Here is a 24,195-nt window from a genome sequence, read left to right as displayed (position 1 = left end):
ACCACAGACAGTCTGTTCATATCAACACCTGACAAGGCAGAGCATATGGACACAAGTGCAGATGGGTGAGTAGATGTTATGGGAGGAACATATGGTAATTCTTTTCTGATTGCTTCTTCTGTTTTTCAGCTAAATGAGATGCAAATCATCAGTTGAGAGTGATGATAGAAAGAAGTTGTCAGAGTTTGAAAATTAGAAGAAAGTATGAGTGTCTAGAAGAATGGGAGACTGAATGCACTCGGGAACAATAATGATTGTTGGTAAGTAACATCAAGGGCCTACTTGAGATTGGTGACAGTTGGTGATAGTTGTGTGTGTGTGTGTGTGTGTGTTTTTTCTCCACCCTCAGTCAGCAGCAGAGATGTGAGTTAAGTGGAGAATTGGATTTATCCAGATGACAAACAGGCAGAAAGTTAGATTTAACTAGAATTTATCATGTTAAAGAAAGGACAAGGGTGGCTCAGTTGGTTAAGCGTTTGATTCTTGGTTTTGGCTCAGGTCATGATCTCACAGTTTGTGGGATCGAGCCCCGCATCAGGCTCCATGCTGACAGCCCAGAGCCTGCTTGGGATTCTCTCTCTTCCTCTCCCTCTGCTTCTCTCTCTGTTTCTCTTTCTATAAAAATAAATAAATAAACTTAAAAAAAGGGACAAGGTAGTTTAAGATGTATATAAGGGAAGGTACATAATGGTTGATCATGGAACTGGTGGGTGAGTTTGGAAGAGATGGGGTGTATCAAAGTGTCATTTTGACCAGAAATCTGACAGTTTCATAATTTCGTTTTTAAAAATCCTGTAAATATTTCATCGATCTGGAGTGTATTTTGATGCAGTTTTGAAGTAGAGCTCTAAGTCTTCCTCCAACTATCTAACCATTTGTCCCCACATCATTTATCAAATTACTTATTGAATTGCCAATTTCTTCCACTGCCATCTTTTAAATAGCCTCCAAGTCTGTCTTTTTTTTTGGTCTTATTTTTTATTTTCCCATTACTACTGCCCTAGTTTCGGTCACTATCATCCTGCAACTTTCACCTAGGTTGCTGCCATAGCCCCCTAGCTCTTTCTGGTCTTGAATTCCATTATGTATTCTGTGGTCAAAATGGCCTTTGTTTTACACAAAATCGGTCACGTCACTCCCTGCATAGAAACTTCCAGTAACCATCCCACTCCCTCAAGATGAAGTAAAAACTGTTTAATGAGGTTTATTTCTGTAGCTTCGTCTCTTGCCATTCATTCTCTTCACTCTCATCTCTGCTCTCCAGCCCTAAGGCATTTAGCTTCCTGAATATGCCAAGGTCTGGCTTATTTCCAGGCACATGCTATTCTTTGCCTCTGTCCAACCTCACTACATCTTTGATGACTAACTCATCTATCCAGCAGGTTTCACTACAATGTCACAACCCCAGCAAGCCTTTTGTGATCGGCCTTGAGCTCAGATTAGGGACCTCTGCTATATGAAACTTTCCCTATGATAGTACTAATCATGTAGAATTGCAAATGCTTATTTACTTCCCTTCTAGGCTATAAGCCAGTTGAGGGAATTTTGTGTTCTAATTCTGAATTCTTTTTCATCTAACATGTAGTAAGTTTTTACAGTTCTTTTTCAGTTTGATAGAATATTTTCAATTACGTGATATATAGCAGACACCATGCTGGGATATGGGAATAAAAGAGAAAACAGGAATGACAAGATCACTCCCTTCACACAGCTTATACTCTAATGATAGGCAATAAAACTAACTAACTAACTAACTAACTAAATAAATAAATAAATAAAACAATTGCAGCCTGTGTTAGGAAGAATAGAAATAGAAATAGGGATAATAGAGGGTCCTACTTAGATAGGATGGCCAAGAAATTCTGCATTGAGTAACTCATATTTAAGCTAAGAACTAAAGAATCGTAAGGAGCCAAGATGCCTGGGTAGCTCAGTTGGTTAGGCGTCCGACTCTTAATCTTAGCTCAGGTCATGGTCTCACAATTATGGGATCAAGCCCTGTGTTGGGCTCTCCACTGACAGCTTGGAACCTGCTTTGGATTTTCTCTCCCTCTTTCTCTGCCCCTCTCCCCCTCATGCTCTCTCTTAAAATAGATAAATAAACATTAAAAAAAAAGATTGAGAAAGAACCAATCATGTGAAAAGCTGTAAGAAGAACATGGCAAGCAGAAGGAAGAGCGAATGCAAAACTCCCAAAACAGAAAAGAGCTTGGTGTGTTCTAGGAACTTTGACTGCAGAGTTTTAATTGATGGGATAAGGTAAATGGTATGAAGGTAGCCAGATCATGCAGGGTCTTTTTGGCCATAGCGAGGCACTCGGATTTGTTCTAATGGGCTGGAAAATCATAGAAGTCTTTTAAGGGTTTTGAGGAGAAGAAAGGTATGCTTCAATGATATTTGAAGAGTTCATTCTGGCTATGTTGATAGTGGAATGTAAGAAGGTTCCCATGGATGTAGAGGGACTAGTTAGAAAGCTATTGCAGAAATCTAGGAGGGGAGAATGGTAGCTTAAACTAGCATAGTCATAAGTAGAGATGAGGACAAAGGAATTAATTCAAGGTATAATTTGGAAGTAGAAAATTTGAACTTGCTGATGGGTAGACTATGAAGGGTGAGGGAAAGGGAGGAGATTAGGATGACTCCCAGGCCTCCAACTTCAGTGACTGAGTGAATAGTGTTATTATTTACAGAGATTGGGACAACGGGGAGGAATCCCTTAGGGAGGACACAGGGAAATTAAACATTCTATTTTGACTACGTTGTTTGAAATGTTTATGAGACAACAAAGTAGAGAAGTCACGTTAGCAATTGGAATATGTTGAAAATATTGAATATCTGGAGATTAGGTGAAAGGTCTCATCTTGACATATAAATATAGGCTTCACAATGAAGCCTTAGGAAATGGATGTGCTCTCCAAAGAACAAAGCCTATGTGGAGAAGAGATGGTACAATTTAGAAACCAGGATCTAGGCACTAGATCAGTTAATCAGTTACCAGAGTGCCCCTTCTCCCCGCCCTTCTCATTGTACTGAGCTAGGAAATACATGTATGCATATACCTATGCACAGAAATATGTATTTACATACATACTCTTGTATACATATATAAACACACAAATTTACATCGCTATTTATTTCTGTATCTATCTACCTATATTGAAAACCATGTGTTTGCATTGACATGGTCCACTCCCAGTCCAGTACCACTGGGCTCATTCTAGCCTTCCCCCATCTCTATTTATACTACTCTTCTCTCACAGTGAGAAACTTGCCTATTATTATCCTCAGTATTCTACTGATTTGCTTGATCTCCTGGTGGGTAGCTAATTTCCTGACATTTTTTAGGCTAGGATACCCTCCTTGGGCAGGCCCTGTCTCTCATGAGGCTCTTCTGCCCAGGAAGGGAGTTTAGTTTTTTAATTTAGGTTCTGCACATCTTAATATGTATAGTCTTTGGTATTTTATTTGTTGTTGCTGTTTTGAAAAGGCATTTTTGAAGAGCCACGTTTTCTGATTATTGTTTAAATCTGAGAAGACTACAATATATAGTTTCATTTTTCATATTTACCAATTTGAAGGGAAAATATTTTTTATTTCATTGCTTTTATTGATTATTAGTAACCCTGAACATTTTTCAAATGTTTATTAGTCATTTTAATTTATGTTTCTGTGAATTGTATGAACCTTTTGTTTATTCTGTGTGAATTTTAGTGTTGTTGTTGTTGTTGTTGTTGTTGTTGCTTTGGTTAAATTTGTCCCAGATATTTTATTCTTTTTGATGCAATTGTAAATGAATTGTTTTCTTAATTTCTTTTTCTGTTACTTCATTATTAGTGTATAGACACACAACAGATTTCTGTATATTAGTTGTATCCTGCAACTTTACTTAATTCATTTATTAGTTCTACTAGTTTTTTGGTGGAATGTTTGGGGTTTTCTATATAGTATCATGTCATCTGCAAATTGTGACAGTTTTACTTCTTCTCTACCAATTTGGAAGCCTTTTATTTATTTTTCTTGTCTGATTGCTCTGGCTAGGACTTCCAGTACTGTGTTGAATAAAAGTGGTAAGAGTGGACGTCTTTCTCTTGTTCCTGATCTTAGAGGAAAAGCTTTCAGGTTTTTCCCATTAAATGTGATATTAGCTGTGGGAGTGCTTTTCTTTTTTTGAAGCAGCTTTCCTGAGTTCTTTATAAATTCAGGAGAATATTAATCCTTTACCTATTTAAGTTGTCACCAATATTTTACCTAGTTTTTTATTTGCCATTTAAATCTATCTTATTTTGATATTTGACATGCGGAAATTTTCTATTTTTATAGTTAAATTTATTAGTCTTTAGTGACTCCTCCTCCCCTTAGTTTAAAAAAAATTTTTTTGTTTATTTTTGAGGAAGAGAGAGACAGACAGAGTGCGAGTGGGGGAGGGGCAGAGAGAGAGGGAGACACAGAATCCGAAGCAAGCTCCAGGCTCTGAACTGTCTGAACAGAGCCCAATGCAGGGCTTGAACTCATGAGATCATGACCTGAGCCGAAGTCAGATGCTTAACCGATTGAGCCACCCAGGTGCCCTGTCCTCCCCTTAGTTTTAAGTTTAGAAAAAGACTCCCCTATCCAGGGATTCAATAAACATCCTTTTTTGTTTCACCTCTTTTTCTCCTTCTTCCTCCGTCTCCCTCTCTTCTTTTTCTCTTCTGCCTTTTAAACCTTCTTTTTCATTAAGGTTTGCCTTAAGGCCAGCTTTAAGTTAAACAAGCCACTAAGCTAGACCCAATCACTTTGGTCTCTGAGGGGGTGGGACTGTCTTGTAGACCAAGAAGAATGTGGGATTGGGATGGATTTCTCTATAACACCCCCTCCCTATCCCTCCCACATAAGCAGTTCAGTGTTGAGCTCCCTAATAAGTGTATGTACGTCTGACAATTCATAAACTGCTGAAGTGAAAGGTGGCCTTTAAATATTCTGTATATAAATTTAGCCATTTATACAGAGAGAATGAAAAAAAAAAATATGGCCTGATTCTGATCAGATGCTGCCTGTTTCTCCTTACACCATGGGGTTCTGTTCTATGTCATTTCCTTTGAAGTCAGTGGGAGCTCTGTGCAGGACGGCAACGCGAACACCGGGCTCTATACATGAAGGTGAGAACTGCCATTACGATAAACTATTCGGCAGTGTGGTGGAGGGAACATTGGTTTAACACACTTGGTGGCTACCCTGCAGATCCCACTGTCTGTGAGAGCTTTGTTCAACTGGAGCAAACAAGACCTTTTTGAATTTGGACATACAAGGGCTCATTCAGCAGAGCATCCCCTGTTATGAGAGGCAGCACAGTGCTGGGCAGACACTGCAGTTTTTAGCCAGCACACTGAGGGCATTTCTCTCACATTCTCTCCCATCTGTAAAGAGACTGTTTTCAAGACCCCAAAATGGTTTTCTATAGATTGGAGAGAGGCAGAAATATTTTTACATGTTTGTACTCGTGTATAACGGGGGGCAAACTACAGTCATATCAAAGTAGCCAGGCCTTTTCAATGTGGAAAGAAAGAATTCTTTGCAAATTTTAGCAGAGCGTGTTCTGTGCCGAAAAGCAGAGCTTGCAGGAGAAACAGCGAGAGAAAATTTGATGTAGAGATGATATTGGAAATAAAGAATCACAGACGTTTGCTTGCTATCTCAGGAGACTTTATTTTGTTAATTAGCCCACAGAAACTCTCTCTTTCCCTTCCCCCTTTTACAATGAGTAACGTACCATTTTTTAGGAAGCCAAATCAAATGAATATTTCAGATTATTGTTCTGTAGACATCTGAATGGAGGTCAAAGAACAAATTGCCCAAATTGATGGGTGATTTTTTTCCCACCTACCCCATCCCCTGACTTTGAGATAGTATTCTCCCCTTACCGATTCCTTCCTCATATCATTCTGCTCCTGACTCCAGGCCCTTGCTCAGGCTACAGCATACGCCCAGCTTCACGGTCCCTCATCTCTGGGACCCCTCCCAGAGCAGGGCACCACATTTTATATTTGTAATGTCTCCTATTGGATAACACTGGAGTGGAGCAGGCATATTTTATTTACAATTTCGAATTCTTTTTCAGAAAACTTGTATCCACCCCTGAACATAGAATACCCTTCCTTTCCACAGGTGGTTAGCACATAGACAACATTTAAATCCTTCGGGTCAGGATGAGATCGCCAAGGGAGGAAATAAATGTAGATGGGGGAGAAGAGAGAACTGAGTTCTGGGACACTCCAAATTAAGGGGCTTGGGGAGACGAGAAAATATATCCGAGAGACCACTCTAGGATAGGATACAAGGAGTGGCATCATTCTTTGAAGTAATAGTTATACCGTAATATAAGAAACTCTTTTAGAGTGTGACTATGCCTTAATTTATATAAGTTGCCCTCTACTGGGCAGAGGTAGCTGTTCTTCCCGCTCTCAGTTTATCCTTACTCCAATCAGCCTTGGATGAGTTTTAGATTTTTGTGCCCAGATGAAACATGGAAAAATGGGTAGGTAGAATATATTCCACTTATATGACGACATACAGTGCAGCTATGATTTTTAATAAGAAAATACTTACGAAATCATGTTGAGTTAATAAAGAATAACCCCAATTTACACACAAACGTGCATACGTATACACACAAATATGTGACCAGAAAAAAAAGCTATAATGTAACATAAAAGTGTAACATATTTCTGGATGGTAGGTTTCCAGGTGACTTTTATTTTATTTTTTATGCTTTTCTCTGCTTTGCAAATATCTCTCACTTAAAAAAATTTTTTTTTAATTTAAGTTTTAGTTAACATACAGAGCAGTATTGGTTTTAGGAGCACAATTCAGTGATTCATCACTTACAGATAACACCGAGTGTTCACCACATCAAGTGCCCTCCTTAATTCCCATCACCCATGTGGCCCATCCCTACCTACTTCCCTCCATCAACCTGCAGTTTATTCTCTATCATTAAGAGTCTGTTGTGGTGGGTTTCCCTCTCTTTTCTCTCTCTCTCTCTTTTTTTTCTCTTCTCAAATATTCATCTGTTTTGTTTCTTAAATTTCACTTATGAGTGAAATCATATGGTATTTTTCTTTCTTTGATTGACTTATTTCACTTAGCATAACACATTCTAGCTCTATCCACTTTGTTGCAAATGGCAAGATTTCATTCTTTTTGATGGCTGAGTAATACTCGCGCGCGGGCACGCGCGCGTGTGTGACATTTTATTTATTCACTCCTCAGTCAGTGGACATTTGGGCTCTTTCCATAGTTTGGCTGCTGTTGATAATGCTGCTGTAAACATTGAGGTAGATGTACCCCTTCAAATCGGTATTTTTGTATACTTTGGGTAAATATCTAGTCGTGCAATTGCTGGGTCGTAGGGTAGTTTTACTTTTAACTTTTTTTAACGTTTATTTATTTTTGGGACAGAGAGAGACAGAGCATGAACGGGGGAGGGGCAGAGAGAGAGGGAGACACAGAATCGGAAGCAGGCTCCAGGCTCCCAGCCATCAGCCCAGAGCCTGAGGCGGGGCTCGAACCCACGGACCGGACCGCGAGATCGTGACCTGAGCTGAAGTCGGTCGCTTAACCGACTGAGCCACCCAGGCGCCCCTCTACTTTTAACTTTTTGAGGAACCTCCATACTGTTTTCTAGAGTGGCTGTACCAGTTTGCATTCCCATTAACAGTGTAAGAGGGTTCCCCTATCTCTGCATCCTAGCCAACGTTTGTTGTTTCCGGTGCTGTTAATTTAATTTAATTTGATTTAATTAATCAAAAAAAATTTTTTTGAGAGAGAGAGAGAGAACAGGAGCAGGGGAAGGGCAGAGGGAGAGAGAGAAAGAATCCCAACTAGGCTCCGTGCTCAGCATGGAGCTTGACATGATGCTTGATCCCACGACCCTGGGGTCATGACCTGAGCCAAAATCAAGAGTCGTTTGCTCAATTGACTAAGCCACCTAGGCACCTCTATTTTATTTTATTTTATTTTATTTTATTTTATTTTATTTTATTTTATTTTATTTTTTTAAGTGTACTTTAATTATACCGCTTTACAGTGGGGAAACCAGCTTTGATTCTTACCTGAGAGAATCTTCTTTACCTAAGTTCTTTGCCTAAAGAAGATAATGTCCACATATCTTTTTGTTTTTTACATTTATTTATTTTTTGAGAGACATAGACAGAGCACAAGTTGGGGAGGGGCAGAGAGAGAAGGAGACACAGAATCTGAAGCAGGCTCCAGGCTCCAAGCTGCCCGCACAGAGCCTGACACGGGGTTGGAACTCACAAACCGTGAGATCGTGACCTGAGTCGAAGTCGGATGCTTAACCGACTGAGCCACCCAGGCGCCCCAACATATCTTAATTTAGTAGTCAGCACCCTTCAGACTACAGGCCCAACCTGCTTACCCAAAGTTTTTGTTTTTAACTGTAGAAGGAGCTGTTCACAGTCTTCTGAATGTGCTCTGTGCTTTTCTACTTCTCCTTCTTGAAAGCTCGGGATCCTTTTCATTTCCCTCTTTTTCCTATAATTTCTACAAATCCTTTAAGATACTATTTAAGCTCCACCTCTTACTTGGTCCTAAGACCACAAATGAAGGAAGAGGTCTTCAAAGATTCGTGGTTCTATTATTCATTTAGCATTTACCACAGGATGTTTTGCACCGTTGTGGTTCCTCCTGTATGAGTCTATAACATGTGTCCAACTGGCATTTTGATTCTTAGAGGACAGATTATGTGACTAGAGTTCTTAGTATCACCAGACCCCCTATGTCTTTCTTGTTCACAGTAAGTGTGTATTAAATGTTTGTTTAGATCCAGGGTTATATCAAGTATACCTATATATCTCTATCTCTATCTCTGTCTCTATATCTATATCTATATCTATTTGATCTCTCTCTTTACAGAGAAGTTTGTAACTTCCAAGTGCATTGAGCTTATTGAAGGAATAATAAAATTTCAGCAGTTAATTTACTATAAGGGAAACATTTTAAATACATGTAGTTATAAACTGTTGCTTCAGCATTCTTTCTTCCTTCACAAAAGGTCATTAGTCTTCTCTTCAGGGAATGTTCTCCTCTTAAGGTCTCCTGAAGTACAATGTAGCTTTATTTTTCTTCTTTATTCTCTGGTCCCAAATACAGTCTCCACATGTGCTCTATCTTTGTAGGTGAAATGCTTCCTACCTCAGTAAAATCCAGCTTCTAAACGAATTTCTGTTGGTTTAGAGAGCAACTTGAGGATTCTGCCCTTGGCACCCTTTGATTTCCTTGGCATCTCTCCACAGTCACCATTTAGAAAGCTCCTGGTCGGCAGGATTTCTCTCCATCATACACTCTGAGGAGATTAAAAAAGGATTGTATTACATTGGCTTGAAAATGTGATGGAAAATAAAATTTGCTTTACCAAAAAAGAAAGCTTTTGAAACTCGAATTGTTCCATAAAGCCCTTATACAGGGATAGTTCTTGGGGGAGTAAAATGACAGATGTGGAAAAAGTTCCTTCTTATTTGGGTTGCCAGTAAGTAAATGTCACAGTGTTTAAAATCACACACACAACTAAAACAAGTTGCAAAACAATACGATTATATTTATGTTCTATAAAATAGAGGTGTGTATATACTTATAAAGCAAGCTTGGATTAAGATCTTAAGAAAGGTCCTGAGCACTAAAGAAGCTTCTGGTACATATGAAATAACATCCCTATTATTTACTTTAAGATTAAAACCATGCTAAAAATTAATTAAGCGTAAGGAAGTCCCAACAAATTCTGATTTTTAAAATCGATGCATTTGTAAGAATGTCAAAGTCTTTTCACCTTTTTTTTTTTTTTTTTTTTTTGGTCCTGGTTTGTTATGTGCTTCATCTGCCTATCGGGCAATCTGTTTTGTTTGCATGAATGTAAAGGCACAGAGAAAGGTCTGGAAAGAATACCAAATCATTAACAGTGGTTCCACCTGTGGAGAGGAGTGGGCTGGGGAACGCAGAGCATTGTGCTTTTTCCATTTTACTCTTTTTTCCTCTCATCATTTATACACAAAATGTAGTCATTTATTTCATGTACAATTATTAAAATAAACAAACACATTGGAAAAACAAAACGCCTCACCTCTTACTTTTTAAATTTTTAAAATTTGAGTGTAGCTGACTCACAATGTTATATTGGTTTCAGGCATACAAAATAGTGATTTGATAAATCTATACGTTATACTGCTATACTCACAAAAAATGCAGCTACCTTGTGTCACCATACAGTGCTATTATAATATCATTGACTACATTTCTTCTGTTTTGCCTTTTATTCCCATGACTTCTTCATTCCATAACTGGGAGCCTGTATCTCCCTTTCCCCTTCACCCATTTTGCCCGTCTCCCCATACCCTTCCCCTTTGCCAACGTGCCAACCATCAATTGGTTCTCTATATTTACAGGTCTGGTTCTGCTTTTTTTGGTTTGTTTATACATTTATTCTGTTTAGATGCCACATACAAGTGAAATCGTATGGTATTTGTCTTTCTCAGTCTGACTTATTTCACTTAGCTTAATACCTTCTAGTTCCATCCATGTTGTTATAATTGGCACAATCTCATTCTTTTATGCGTTTTTATGGCTGTGTAATATCCCATTATATATGTATGATATATATATCATATATATATATATCATATATATATATATGATATATATATATATTCTACCACATCTTCCTCTCAACTTTTATTTTGCTATCAAATTTTAACATTGAAATGCTTATATTTCAGGGGCGCCTGGGTGGCTCAGTCGGTTGACTCAGTCTGACTTCGGCTCAGGTCATGATCTTACAGTTCGTGGGTTCAAGCCCCCCGTGCGGCTCTGTGCTGACAGCTCAGAGCCTGAAGCCTGCTTTGGATTCTGAGTCTTTCTCTCTCTCTGCCCCTCTCCTGCTCATACACACACTCTCTCTTTTTGTCTCAAAAATAAATAAAACATTAAAAAAATTTTTTTTAAGTGCTTATATTTCATATGTGTTCTCATAATCTGGAAATCTGGAGGGAACCTCAAATCATCTTCCAAACTGAGTGTATTGAATTGTATTATATTGTATGTATGGATGTATTTATTTATTTATTTTTGAGAGAGAGAGAGTGCAAGTGAACAAGGGGGGGAGAGAGAGGGAGAGAGAATCCCATGAGGGGCAGAGAGAGAGAGAGAGAGAGAGAGGCAGGGAGAGAGAGAGTGAGGAGCCCAAGGTGGGGCTTGAGCTCACCAACCTCGAGATCATGACCTGAGCCAAAGTCAGACACTTAACCCACTAAGCCACCCAGGCGCCCCTGTTGACTTTTCTTTCTTCCATTCGGCAACGTGGTTGGACAGCTACCCACTATTAGTCCTTCTCAGCCCCTACCACCACGGCCATTCATTGCACTCTTTCAATTGCCGGGCACTGGTGCACAGCTGTCCGTGTATTCACTGCTTGAACTCTCACAATGATCTTGTGAGGTGGGCACTGTTGTCACCGTCATTTTACAGTTGAAGGAGTAGAGACTGGAGAGATTTCACTGTCTTGTGCAAGCTGGGTCATACAGCTAGCAGGCACTGTCACTGAGACAGGTCTCTGACAGCCTGACTTCACATTCTGAATAGGAAAGAAGAAGGGGGTGGAGCTAGTCTGTAGTGTACAATTTTTACTTTATTTCATAGGTGGCACATACACTTTTGCCTAATTGGGAGGTGACTAAAAGCATCTGGGTCTGGTTGATGTGTTGGTTGAAAATTACTATTATTATGAGGATCATTATTATAGTATTTAGTAATTATGCAGTGCTTTATACTTCAAAGAACTGTGCTTTATAATCATTTATTAGCTATGTCTCACCACATCTCTATGGTACAAGATGCACTTACTGTGCATATTTTGCAGAAAGAGAAATTGAGGTAGAGTCAACCGGGCCACATCTGCATAAGAAAGAGTGAAGGTAGAATGCAACCTCTTAAATTCCAGAGACTCACTGAATGGCCTGATCTGGACAACAACAGAAGCTTAATTCTTGAAACCTTTTAAAGGGAGGTGTCGGTTCCAATATTTTTTTTTTTTGATGTTTAATTAAAAATTCAATGTAACAACAACAAAAATTCAATGTAAAATACGCTAAAATTTGATGACCATTCCCTTTTAGGCCCTCGATTTTTGAATATTTTCTTTTTCATTTTTGGACTTTGACTGCATTTGTGTCAATGCGACATTTTTGCTCAAATTCAACCTTGCTGTCTCCCATTTCTCCATACGAGCACAATTTAACTACAGATACGGGTTTCCAGTGTCCATATCATATTGCTTCAAATTGCTTCCATTGTTTTTAAAAGATATCTTTTGTTCATGATAACTTGCAATAAAAACAAAGGGTTTGTGCAAGAATTATATTGGAATTAAAAGAAGTTTGAGATTTCTGACAGTTTATACACTTCAAACTGAAGATAATAAACATATCAACATGACTTGGGATGGAAGGCAGAGAGAGATGAGAAAGTTCTGTGGACATTTATTATAGTGCCTATTAAAAACCAGGAAGATACCAGGCGCTCTTCCATAAATCTGGTAGTCTCTTTCAGTTGGGAGGCAGTCATGGCTGTAGCACACGGGAAAGGCTCAATAAATATTAATTTAGTGGTTAAGACCATGTCTGTGAAGTTAGACTGCCTGGGTTCTAATCCTGGCGCCATTACTTGCTAGAACTAGCTATTCTTGTGTCTCTCCAGCTGGGCGGGGGTTGCGGGGGGGGGGGGGGGGGGGGAAGATGATCACACTCCATTAAGTTAGTTATCGTGAAGCTTATTTAAGTATTTGATATTATTTTTCTTTTCAATTTCCAAAGCTGTTGACAAGTAACATTAGCTACAATGCCATTAAAGTGTTGGTGGTAATGATATCTACAATTTGATGTCTCCATTTGCCTGGCTTGTTTAGAAATGGTACAACATGGTACCCCACAATTTTCTATCCCAGGAAAACAATTTAAAATTGCCCCCAAATACATTGCAATAAATAGTTATGAGCGCATGTAAAATCTACAAGGCAAAACTCTATACTTGTTTTTCCAAATATGACCCCACACATCAGTGGCTCAAGCTCAGTGCCTTCCATGACGATTTCACGTGTGTGAGAGGCCAACTCATGTACCACCTGAATAAGGAGCTGTGTCTGAGCTAAAGACACTGACACTTTGTGGGATGCACCTTCGGTCTGCCAGAGTATCTACATTTTCAAGAGACACCAGCAATTGGGATTTTTATTTTACATGGTATTTCTTATTTTAAAAAATTTGACCCAATTTATTTCTTAGTACAAAAGTCTGTGGGTCGAACAGCACCTTTAAGGGCCCTCTGTCAAATATCTGCCAATTATACTAGCACATATATATATAAGTACACTGTGCTTTTATTCAAATCAGCAAATGCTTTCCAAGCACTTGTGCTAAGGCATGAATAAAAGGCGAGGAAGACAAAATATGACAGTCTTTACAAACCTCACAGAAGAGGGTGACAAATGCGTAGCAGAGTGTGGAACCCAGGACTTAAGCCCAGTGAGTTAAGTACTTGATCAGGTCTACATTAAAATAAACAAAAAACAAAGAACCCCATTATTTGAAGGCTTGGCAACCAGTGGACACCCAAGTAGATGGCTCTATTGTTTCACAAAACACCTTAATGCATTTTGGGGGTGGGAGCTATACAAAACCAGAGCCAAGCCTTGCACGGTTCCAGGGGGACCATTCCTACTGTGGCTTGGGCAGCTGGCACCCCCTTGAGCACCATTCAGGTTGTATTCTTTATGAATGGTACCCCCCGGTTTGTGCAACCTGGTGATTCTGTCAACAAAGATAGGCCTGGAGTCTGGCCCGAGAGGAGGACTGAGAGCTAAATCCTTCTACATAATACAAAGGAATTTTAAATCTTTGCCTAGTGGGTGGAGGCAGGAGGGTGGAGGGATTCCTATGATGGGGAGAAGAAAGGGGTTTGGAAGAAAGATCTCTAAAATGAGGGTGGGCCAGCAATTTGGCAACAACCTGGAACCTACACCTGGTGAGAGATTCCCTGTAATGTTTGAAAGGGACACACAAAATCCTGTCATCTTCTTTACCTTCTAGGAGACATTGACAAATGAAGTCAAACAACTTTTTCTTTGGCATCAAATATAGCCTTTGAACCTCTTATGTGTGAATCAGCAGATAACCAGGAAAGTTTCAATGCTCAGGCTCACATAGCAACACTTGGCTAAATATACAATACTATAACAACTTGCCTTTTTACTCTTTTTCTTCAAAAAGCTCAAAGTGCTTATACTTTTATTTCCTCATTTGTTCTAACATTCCAGTGTGGGAGGGGAAGATTTATGATAACATTATTTATAGATGGAGAAATTGAAATAGAGATTAAATCGCTTACTCAATGTTGCATAGTTTGGGTGGCGGAGCCCACACTGGAATTTGGTTCTCCAAGCTCCTGCCACGGAGTGGAGAGAGCAGGAGTTTTGCAATTAGAGAAATCTTTGTTGGAACAATCCAGATTTCTGCCCCTTAATAACAATGTGGCCTTAAGTCAATCATTTCACCTAGGTCTCAGTTTTTCTCTTCTGTAAAATTGAAGACCATAAAACCTCGTATTAGTAGAGTGAAGACTGATTTAGAAAATGCGTGTAAAGCCCTGCCACAGAGTAGTTCCCAAATAAGATTAGTTCCTCCCCTAACCCAGTATTATCTGGTTAAATTTCAGCACAGATTTAAAGTAATCAAAAAAGAATCCTCCATGAATACTAATTTTTTTCTAGCCTCATCTCCCTTTGAGAGCAAACATAAATAAAAGTGTTTCAACACATCATTTAATCCAATGGGAGAACTTTTGCTTCACTAGAGTTATTCCTGTTGTGGATAATTAGAAAAAAAAAAGAGAGAGAGAGAGAGAGAGAGAGTATGTGGAAGACGAGAGTGGAGTGCAGTGTTTCTATAACTTGAGAATGTGTCGGGGTAACCTGCAAGGCCTGTTATAACACAAATTGCTGGAACCCACCCCAGAGTTTCTGATTCACAAGGTCTGGAGTGGGGCCTAATAATTTGCATTTGTAACAAGTTTACAGACAATGTTGATGTTGATGTAGCTAGTCCAGGGGCTACATCTCTGGAGAAGCACTAGCCGTGTGTGGTTAAGTGAAATTCTAGGGGTGGGGCCCAGCAATCTGTGCTTTATCAAGATCTCTGGGTAATTTTGATGCACTTATCAGTTTGAGAACCACTGGCAAAGTAGTGAAAAGTATCTGAGGAGACAGACCCACATTCAAATCCTGACTGCACCACTTACTAGTTAGATAAACTAGGTTGGGCGACAGACCTCTAGCGTCCTGTGAGAGCCTGACAGACAAAGTCTGCGATTCAGGTTTCCTCTCACTGTCCCTACAAGCTCCTTGGTGGAAAGAGAAGTTAGTGACTCCTGCCAACCTGGGCTCTGTTTTTCACTTCTTCACACTTCGAGGCACGAAAGTTGCTTAATTTTGGGTATTAGGGAAGTATTTACAAACACTTCTGCAATCACAAAAATAAAATAAACAAGACGGCCGTGTAAATAAAGCCAGTGGCAAAGGCATTGTTTACAACTTAAATTCATAATAATGGGTTCTGAACCATGTCCATTTCCCTGCCTTTCTTAGTAGAAAATTTAAGAAATCTTCCTCCCCCACAGTTTTAAGAGATGCTTGTAAATTTGTTTTGCAGATAGTATGCATGCTAAGAGTTTCCCGCACCCTCCCTCCCATGTCTGGCCTCAGATACAGAATCTGCCTCAAAATGTTCAGTGCCTTCCTGATTTTGTGACTCAGGATTTTTTTTTTTCTTCTTTCCCTTCTTTCCTTGCTTGGCATCTGGCTCTGTAGGTCCTCATACTGTCCCAGCTCACAGTGTCACAAGAATCCAGGCTGGCCCCAGGACATTCTTTGGCTTACCTACCTTCATTTTTACGATTGCAAAATCCTCTACTCTTTATTTCCTTAACTAACCTTTTCTATCGCTTACTGCTAACCCACAGTTTCCAAATTACCCCCTGCTAGAGTGATCCTGATCCGGGGAGAAATTGTTCCTATTGATGATGAAGTATGAAAATTGTTAACGTTTACCCAGTCTTACTTGTTACTAGGTACACTGAAGTGTTTATCATGCATTTTCATTTTGAATTCCTACAACAATCCGGAGGTGATTACACATATACGTGCACACACACGGCAAATGAAGAACCTGAGGTTTAGAGAGGTCAAGCAACTTGCCCAAGGTAAAAGAGTAAGAGTAAATAACAGGATCCAGCCAAGATTTGAGTCTCCCAGCTCTTGGCTTCTGTTCAAATACCAAGTAATGCTGAAATATAGGAATATAATTTGCCTCCTGTCCTTAAAGAACTTAAAAATCTTGTTAGGGGTAGACGAGATTTATACACGCAACACAAATTAAAATCAAGAGCCACTGTTTATGGTATTGGGTTTGACCGGCTTCCTCCTCTGCAACATGCAGATAATAACAGCAACCTCAAGGGGCTTGGGGATGATTAACTGAGTTAAGCATCCGAAGCGCGTAGTACATACAGTGCCTGTGTGGAGTTAGCGTTCAAAAAAATGTTAACTACCATTATTTTTAAAGGAGGCGGACTGGAGTGGAGAAAATACTGGAGTCGGAAGGCCGGTTGTGTACGCTAGACCCCTGCACCCAAATTCCCCGATCCTCGGTTTCATGGTCTGGAAAACTAGGTGGCTGGAGTGGAATAACTGGAAGAGCAGTAAGGGACGCAACCATAGCCTGAAGATCCAAAGGGCCTCGGCGCAGAAAGGGTTAGTGACGAGTCTGGGGGCGGTTTTACGGCGCTAGGCGGGAGAGGCCACGCCCCGCCCCGCCCCACCCCGCCCGGGAGGCCCTGGCAGCTCCGGCCCGCTAGCAGTTCCGGTGCCAAAACCCTTCCCTCCCCCGCTCCCCCGGAAGTGCTTTTCCAAGGTTCGGGCCGGAGAGAGGCCTGGTAGGCACAGCTGCTGTGGCTCGATCGGCTCCGCGTAAGGGCTCCTGCCCTGGTCGGAGCCCGGAGGTCCGCGGCCGCCGACCCGCGCCTGCTCCCTCCCAACGTCCAGGCCGACGGTGAGTGGCCGGGGGAGCACACCCGGACTGCCGCCGGCCGCGTCAGGGCTTGTGCTCTCGGGCCCCCGCTGCCCGCTCTACGTTGCGGGCTCGGCTGTCGGGGTTCGGGGAAGGGGCTTGACGACCGCCGACGTTCTCGCACAGTCCGCCGGGCGGGAAGAAGCGGGCGGCCGGGCCTTGGGGTAGGCGGGGCGGAGCCGAGGAGGGGGTTCCTGGAGCTGTTGTAGCCGTTGGGACTTCAGAGTGGGGATGGGCTGGGCCTCCGTCCATCCGACCTCCTCATTTCTGCTCCCCCAAATCTTCGCGCTGCATTTCAGATTTGGTTTTCTGTGTCGACATGGGGCTGGGAACCTGGACACCAGACTCTGTCATGGTTCCAGTTCCCGACTTTTGCATCCTTTGGCTCTGTCCTCGGGTCAGTAATTAGCCTGGGTCCCAGGGGTGTCGTCTCCTCGGTCCCAGAGCTGGGCGATGCCTGTGTAGATGCGGGGGATCCTTTGCAAAGCTTTTCGTCCAGACCCGCCTAGGGGTTTCCCGGGATCGAATTGGACTGCTCTCGGGACCGGTTCTGGATACGTAGGTCAGTGTGGCACCAGCGTGTCTCCCACGATCTTTACTCACTGGAAAGCTTGCTCAAGCTGTTGTTGAAGTCACTTAGAAAAACAACTTGCTCGAGCAAAGTCAGTAGTTGAGATGAGTTGTCTTTTTTCTTGCAGGCTTAAGGATGCTGTTCTCTAATATGCACTCCTAATTCTTGTGGCCATCTGAAGTCACAGTTGTACGATGAGTTCAGTCTGCGGTTATTGCATGAATTAATTGCAGAGGGTTGGCGAATTCTTGTATCCCCTCTTTCCCGAAGTTTGTATGCCTTCATATTTGGAACTGTCATTTTCCTTAACCTTTAAAGAAAAAATTTTTTTTCTCAGTAACTCCATCGGGGTTTCGTATACTGTTGCAATTGTGCTGCATTGCAGAGGGTGCACACAGGTGGGCAGAGGGGTTTCCTGGGTGTGTGTTTTTAACCTATATTTTGAAGTGTTTACCTCCGACAAATTGAGAGTTTCCTAGAGGAGGAGAAAGTGATGTAGGTAGTTTTGTTTCTGTTTTTGGTTTTGGTTTTTTTAGTGAACAGATTTTATATAATAAACTGCTGGAAGGTTTATAGGAGATAAGGGTTTTCCACACTTAATAGTGATTTTTAAATTATCACAAGAAAATGTGGTTACTGCAGGTTATGGCTGTCTGCAGATGACCGCTGATTTTGCAATGCAAGTATACACAAAACCATCTTTGTGAAACCAGTGACACTTTGCTGCATTTCTCATCTTGTGCTTATATTAGGACATACACTGTAGTTTTTTGGGGACTTACCTCATTCTCCTCCCACTACTGGAAGGGAAGGTAATATCATGAATTAGGGAAAGTAGACTGAAGTGATAAGTTTCAGTGAGGTCTCCTGTGGACAAGAACATTTATTTTAGTGTTGTTGATTTTCAATAGGCATAGGGTGGATGATTTTTTAAAAACGGTTTCTTTTATTCCTTTATTGATTGGTCAAAGGGTGGATGGTTTTTAAATTCCCTGGAAAAAATTGTGGAGGGAAGATTAGTTGCCCGTGTTTTAGATAGGAACTCTAGATTCTTAGTCATTTGAAGTACTTAATTGTTTAGAGCTTCTGGTTGGAATATTGGAATAAAGAAAATCTGCAAAAGGAGTCAAGTTAGACATGATTCTGAATCCATACTGAGAGTATGATAGCTAATGTGTTTAGAAGGGAAGTATGTAAAGAATTGTAAGAGCAGAAGAAGGTAATTGGGGAATTTCAGGTGCCCTTAGGCACTGTAAATTTTATTATGTTCAAGTTCATTCAATAGATATTAAACATTTACATTGTAAATTTTATTGTATTATTCAAGTCAATTCATTGGATACTGAACTTTTGCTGTTAGGCATCAAGCTATGTCAGGCAACCATGTAGGAACAAATAAAGATATGGCCAAAAGCATTAAAATTCATGTGTTGGCAGTAATTTCCTAGGATGTGTCAGAAATCATGAAGAGGTGAATTGAATTGTTAGGCATATTAAATTTTTTCTAATGGGAGGTGGGTGTTGTGTGTTTCATGAAAAGCACTGTTAGGCATTGTAGGATACAAAGATTAAGTTTTTGGTCTTTATGAATTTGAAATCTAGAAGGGGATGTAAGATATCTGCATAAAAATATGTAAATGCTTACTGTGTGAGTGGTTTGACCCAAAGTTTGGAATTCTATGAAAGGAAAATTGGTTCATTTTTAACTGGAGTAATCAGCTAAAAAGTGGAAAGTGGTGGAGGTTAATAATATTTATGAAGGTAGCTCTGAAGCTGTTGAACACTTAGCACTATGCTTTATGCTCTTGGACTTACATACATTTTCTAAGTTTCACAACAACATATAAGCATCTTTCTTAATCACGAGGGCAATACTCAAATATCTTAAGTTGCTGAGTCTCCGTTTGAATCTAGGTCTGCCTGGCACCAAAGCCCGTGCATTTCCACTATATCATGCTGCCTCCCAATAAACTGGTAACCTGATTTTACCATTGCAGAGGGTAAGACTTTGCTAAGACAAAAATTTAGGGGTTGGTAGTAGGTGGATGAAGAAGGCTTTTCAAATAAAGGGAATGAGGTAAGCACAAGTGTGGAGGTGGGAAAGGCCATCGTATACACAGAGAAAAGTTAGTGGACAGATTACTTAGAATATAGGGTTGATTTTTGGAAATGAGAGATGCAGTTTGAAATTTTAACTGGGGCTGGATTGAGGAACATACTTAAATGCTGTATTTAGGAGTTAATGAGAAACAACGAGGTCTAATAGTGTCATATGTAAAATGGTTGTAGAAAGCCAACTTTCAATATACATATTGGGCAAGGGCAGTGGCATTGAGATGGGGTGGGGGGAGGAGCAATTGTTGGGGGAAGGTTGGGGGGAACTGGAAGTTGAAAATTATACTCATTTTAAGTATGGGTGATGGTGACGGTGGTACTATTATTAGAAATATAGGCAAGGAGGTGCATAGTGTGATCAGTTTTGAATATGTTGAGTTTTTTATGTACTTGCAAAACACTGGAAATGCCCAGAGGCTTTTGGAAATGTGGGTTTGTAGTTCATGAGAGAGGTCAATGCTAGGCATATATTAAATATGGGTGTAGAGGACAATACAAATAGATGCACTTGTTGAATCTGTATAAATAGGAGATGAAAGAGCCAGGGGAGAGTTTATGAGGGAAGAAAAAAAATTGAACCTTTATTTGAGATGGCATCTGTTTAAAACAGGAGGAAAATAAATATAGTCTGTATTGTATTCTTCTCCCTCTCATTGCAGATTCAGGAGTACAAAGAATCTGATCATTGAAAATCCAGTCGGGAAATACAATTTTTTTGCCATTGCTAGCAAGAATATTATGCTACTGTTACCCCATTTCATAGAGGCTGAGTTATTTCAGAGTCATTTGTTCCAGAGTGTTAGGCTTTGATTACTTAAGAGCTGTTTGGTCTTTTCTTTTGGGCATTTGCTGGCAAGTGATATGTGAGGATTTGGAAGCAAATCTCTGATAAGTATTCTGTTTATTTATGTGTGTGACTTTTAATTTTGATTTCGATATCAAGAGTCTCTGAATATTCAAATATATTTTTATGCCTTACTTTCCTACTGCCTGCTAATAGTGCCTTTTATAGAAAATGGTATTTAATTACATACTTTTTTTTTTTTTTAATTTTTGACGTTTTATTTTTTGAGAGGGAGAGACAGAGCGTGAGCAGGGGAGGGGCAGAGAGAGAGAGGGAGACACAGAATCCGAAGCAGGCTCCAGGCTCTGAGTCGTCAGCACAGAGCCCGACACAGGGCTCGAATCCATGAACGTGAGATCGTGACCTGAGCCGAAGTTGGAGGCTCAACTGACTGAGCCACCCAGGCACCCCTAATTATGTATTTTTTTTCCAACTCTCTTTTATAAGTACTTTTGATGAACATAAGCAGTTTTGTCTTTAATGTTCTGATTATTCTAGAGGGATAGAATTGTAAGATACTTTTATCCATCACGTAATGATACATATATAAAAACTATGTATTTTTATTTGGGAACTATTTAAGTACTGTAGATTTTTAGAATTTCCTGTAGTTTTCTGTTTAGATACTTAAATATGGGGAACCTGTGTATTAACATGTGTAAAAAATTGTAATAGTTTAAGGAATGAGGCTTAGAGTTGTAACTTTATGAGGGCAAGTTTATTATTTTTAGACTGAGTAACCATGGAAGTGCTTATTTCCTTCTTGAGGATTAATATACCCCTTTTGTTTTTGAGGAATATGTTTTTTTACTATATCAGGCACTTGGGAATGTCCTAAGAGTCCTGCGTCAGTGTTGTTGGAGGCAGGGGGGTTTGTGTGTGCTTTGTCTGGGCTGGTTGGCTTAGTTGCAGTGAGCCTGGTATTATTGAGGCAAAGGTCAGGAGTTCCATTTAGCTTTAGTCTGAGTGATGGCCAGGGAAGTACACCTCTAGCCAGCTGTCTTGGAAATTCCTCAGTTGTCATTGGTCACAAAGGTGACTGGATTAGGATGGATCTTTATACCACTGAAAGGATATTAGCGGAAACTTAGCATAATGGTTAGTAACTCTGACTCTGGAATTAGACAGATCTGTGTCAAAATTCTTGGTCTGTGACGTTGGGAGAGTCCCTAAACCTCTCCAAGCCTCTATTTCCTCATTATTGAATAGGTTAATATTTGGTTTGGGCATGTCCTACCGTTGTTTTCTTTTTCCAAGTGGGAGTTAGCTGCTTAGACCTGTGGTTCCCTAGTGCTGGACTATGAAGTGTAGTCCGTGAGAGTTCTCACTTGTCTGAAATGAGAATGAATTCGCTTTTCATAAAACTAGATCTGTTGAATTTAAAAGACAGTATTTTTTCTAAAAGTATCTTTTACCATTTCTGATGTAAGCATATTAGTTCTTTTATGAAATAATGCTGGTGGTAATTGACAGTTATTTTCTTTTTAAATGTTCTTGTCAAAATAATAGTTGGCAACTCTATGCATGTCCCCCAGTTTTATTGTTTTTAAGATTATGCGTGTCCCCCCAGATGTTATTGTTTTTAAGATTATGGTTCTGTGAGATTTGAAAATCTTAGTTTAAACAGAACCAGGGAATTGGGGGAGATTACTTATCCAATATATTATACATAGTCATGTTAGGTGTGGGGTACATTCTACCCTTCCATTACCCAATAGGGGCTGTATTTTGATTCTCACCACCGCTGAATTTAATGTTGTGAAGTTTTACATGAAGACCTTCAAGGAGCAGTTCAGATTATTTTCAATTCAGACAGGTTGCTTCAAAATATTTAAAGCTGTATTTCCTAACCAGAGTCTCGAGAGGAAACTGGTAAACTATGGGGGATGTCTGGGGGTGCTGCTCTAAGACATTACTCTGTTGATTAGCCAACAAGATAAATAACTAGCCTTTGACATAGTGAAGTAGTAGAAATTGGCTTTCCTTTTCACCTCTTCTGCAGGGAAGATCTTTGAAGCTAGAGTACGAAAAGCTTTTTTAATATAGCAAGTAAACCTTGTACAAATATCAGTATTCAAAATGCTTTCTAGAGAAAGAATAGTTCAGCACTTTGCATAATGGGTTATGTAAGTGGAGCCACAGAAGTCCTCCTGGGGACACAAACCAATTATTAGCATAAGCACTATTGAAATTACATTCAGTTGTCTAGATGGGAAGTGTTTTTACTCCCTCGTTCACTTAGCACTGGGGGGCCGAAAACTTAAGGTGCAGAAGCCTAAATGACTGTTAAATTAAGGCTTAACATTGGTTTCCTTTTAGTGTTTTTGGATAGGTAATTTTAAGCATTGCGAGTGCTATAGAAATATTGAATATGTGTTAGAATACCTAAAGGAAAATGTTCAGGTTAAGTTGAAATAGCTTAGGCCCTCTGTCTTTTAATGTTAAAGGAAACTGGAGGTTTGTTGCTTTAGATATTAAGGATGTTATTGTTTTATACAGTTTTGTTGTATATCATTGTTTCTGGTAGGTAAAAGACTCGTATAGAATTCATTTATTTTAAAAATGTTTACATTTTTCCTCGGAAATACTTCTGATGGCAGAAATGAATGGTATGCTCAGAAGTCTGGAGAGGTAGCCCAAAGAGTCCTGCTCTAGGTAGAAAACTTCATGATTCCTATAAAAATTCACATGAATTTCACATTTTGCTATTTTATGTAGATGTAAACAGTGTTTTAAAGCACTGTCGGCTAAAATTGGTGCCCCCCAAAAGGAGCGATATGTTCATCCTGGGGAGTTTCATATCCCTATGACATGGCTTTTTTAGTAGCAACTGTGCTTAACCATTTATTTTTGGCTCATAAAAGAAAGTGCTGTGTTTAATGCTTTTTGGTGGGACATGGGATTGTGGGCAATTATTGACACTTTATAGGTTTTTAACAAACATCAAACGGTTTTGAATACTACTAAGAAGCTGTAGTTTCATAGAAATAAAATGACTTTAAAAGGAGATTTAATCAATTTTAAGATGTTCTTTTATATTTTAAGATTATTCAATTATCAACATATTTCTAGTGTTACAAAAAATATCGCAGCAGTGTCTAATTGAACTTTCTGTAATGATGGAAATGTTCTAAGTCTGCTATTCAATATAGTGACCCTCATATTCCTACCAAGCACTTAAAGTGTGTCTAGTTTTATAGAAGAACTTTTAAATTTTATGTACTTTTAATTAGTTTAATTGCGAATAGCCTCACTTGTGGCTAGTGACTACTGTTAGTGCTGCTTTCAAGGGTTAGGAAGCCCAGGAGAAGGGAGGTTAGAAATCTTTCTGCCACTCCTCAGCTCAGTTATAAGCCAAGATTAGGCACGTGGTAAGTGTTTCTTAAATGAAATAAAATTTTTATTTCAATTTTTTTTTTTTTTTTTTTAATTTGAGAGAGAGAGAGAGAGAGGGTGCGAGTGAGTGGGGGAGAAGGGCAAAGGGAGAGGGAAAGAGAATCGTA

The 24,195-nt window shown here is 39.8% G+C and overlaps 1 protein-coding gene across 3 annotated transcripts in view; it reads left to right on the top strand.

Moving 5' to 3' along the window:
• Positions 1 to 17,030: 17,030 nt before the first annotated feature.
• FRS2 (fibroblast growth factor receptor substrate 2) overlaps positions 17,031 to 24,195 on the top strand; it is a 110,934-nt gene continuing 103,769 nt past the window's right edge. For 2 of the 3 annotated variants that reach the window (XM_019455068.2, XM_019455067.2), the window contains exon 1: positions 17,031 to 17,144. The gene's annotated coding sequence lies outside the window, so the exon portion shown is untranslated. The remainder of the gene's footprint in view (positions 17,145 to 24,195) is intronic. The other variant, XM_053895838.1, reaches the window with a different exon arrangement.

This window comes from Panthera pardus, unplaced genomic scaffold (genome assembly GCF_024362965.1).
Source record: "Panthera pardus isolate Hobbes unplaced genomic scaffold, ASM2436296v1 HiC_scaffold_6, whole genome shotgun sequence".
In the NCBI taxonomy this organism is placed as follows: Eukaryota; Metazoa; Chordata; class Mammalia; order Carnivora; family Felidae; genus Panthera; species Panthera pardus.
This window is presented reverse-complemented; position numbering and strand designations above follow the sequence as displayed.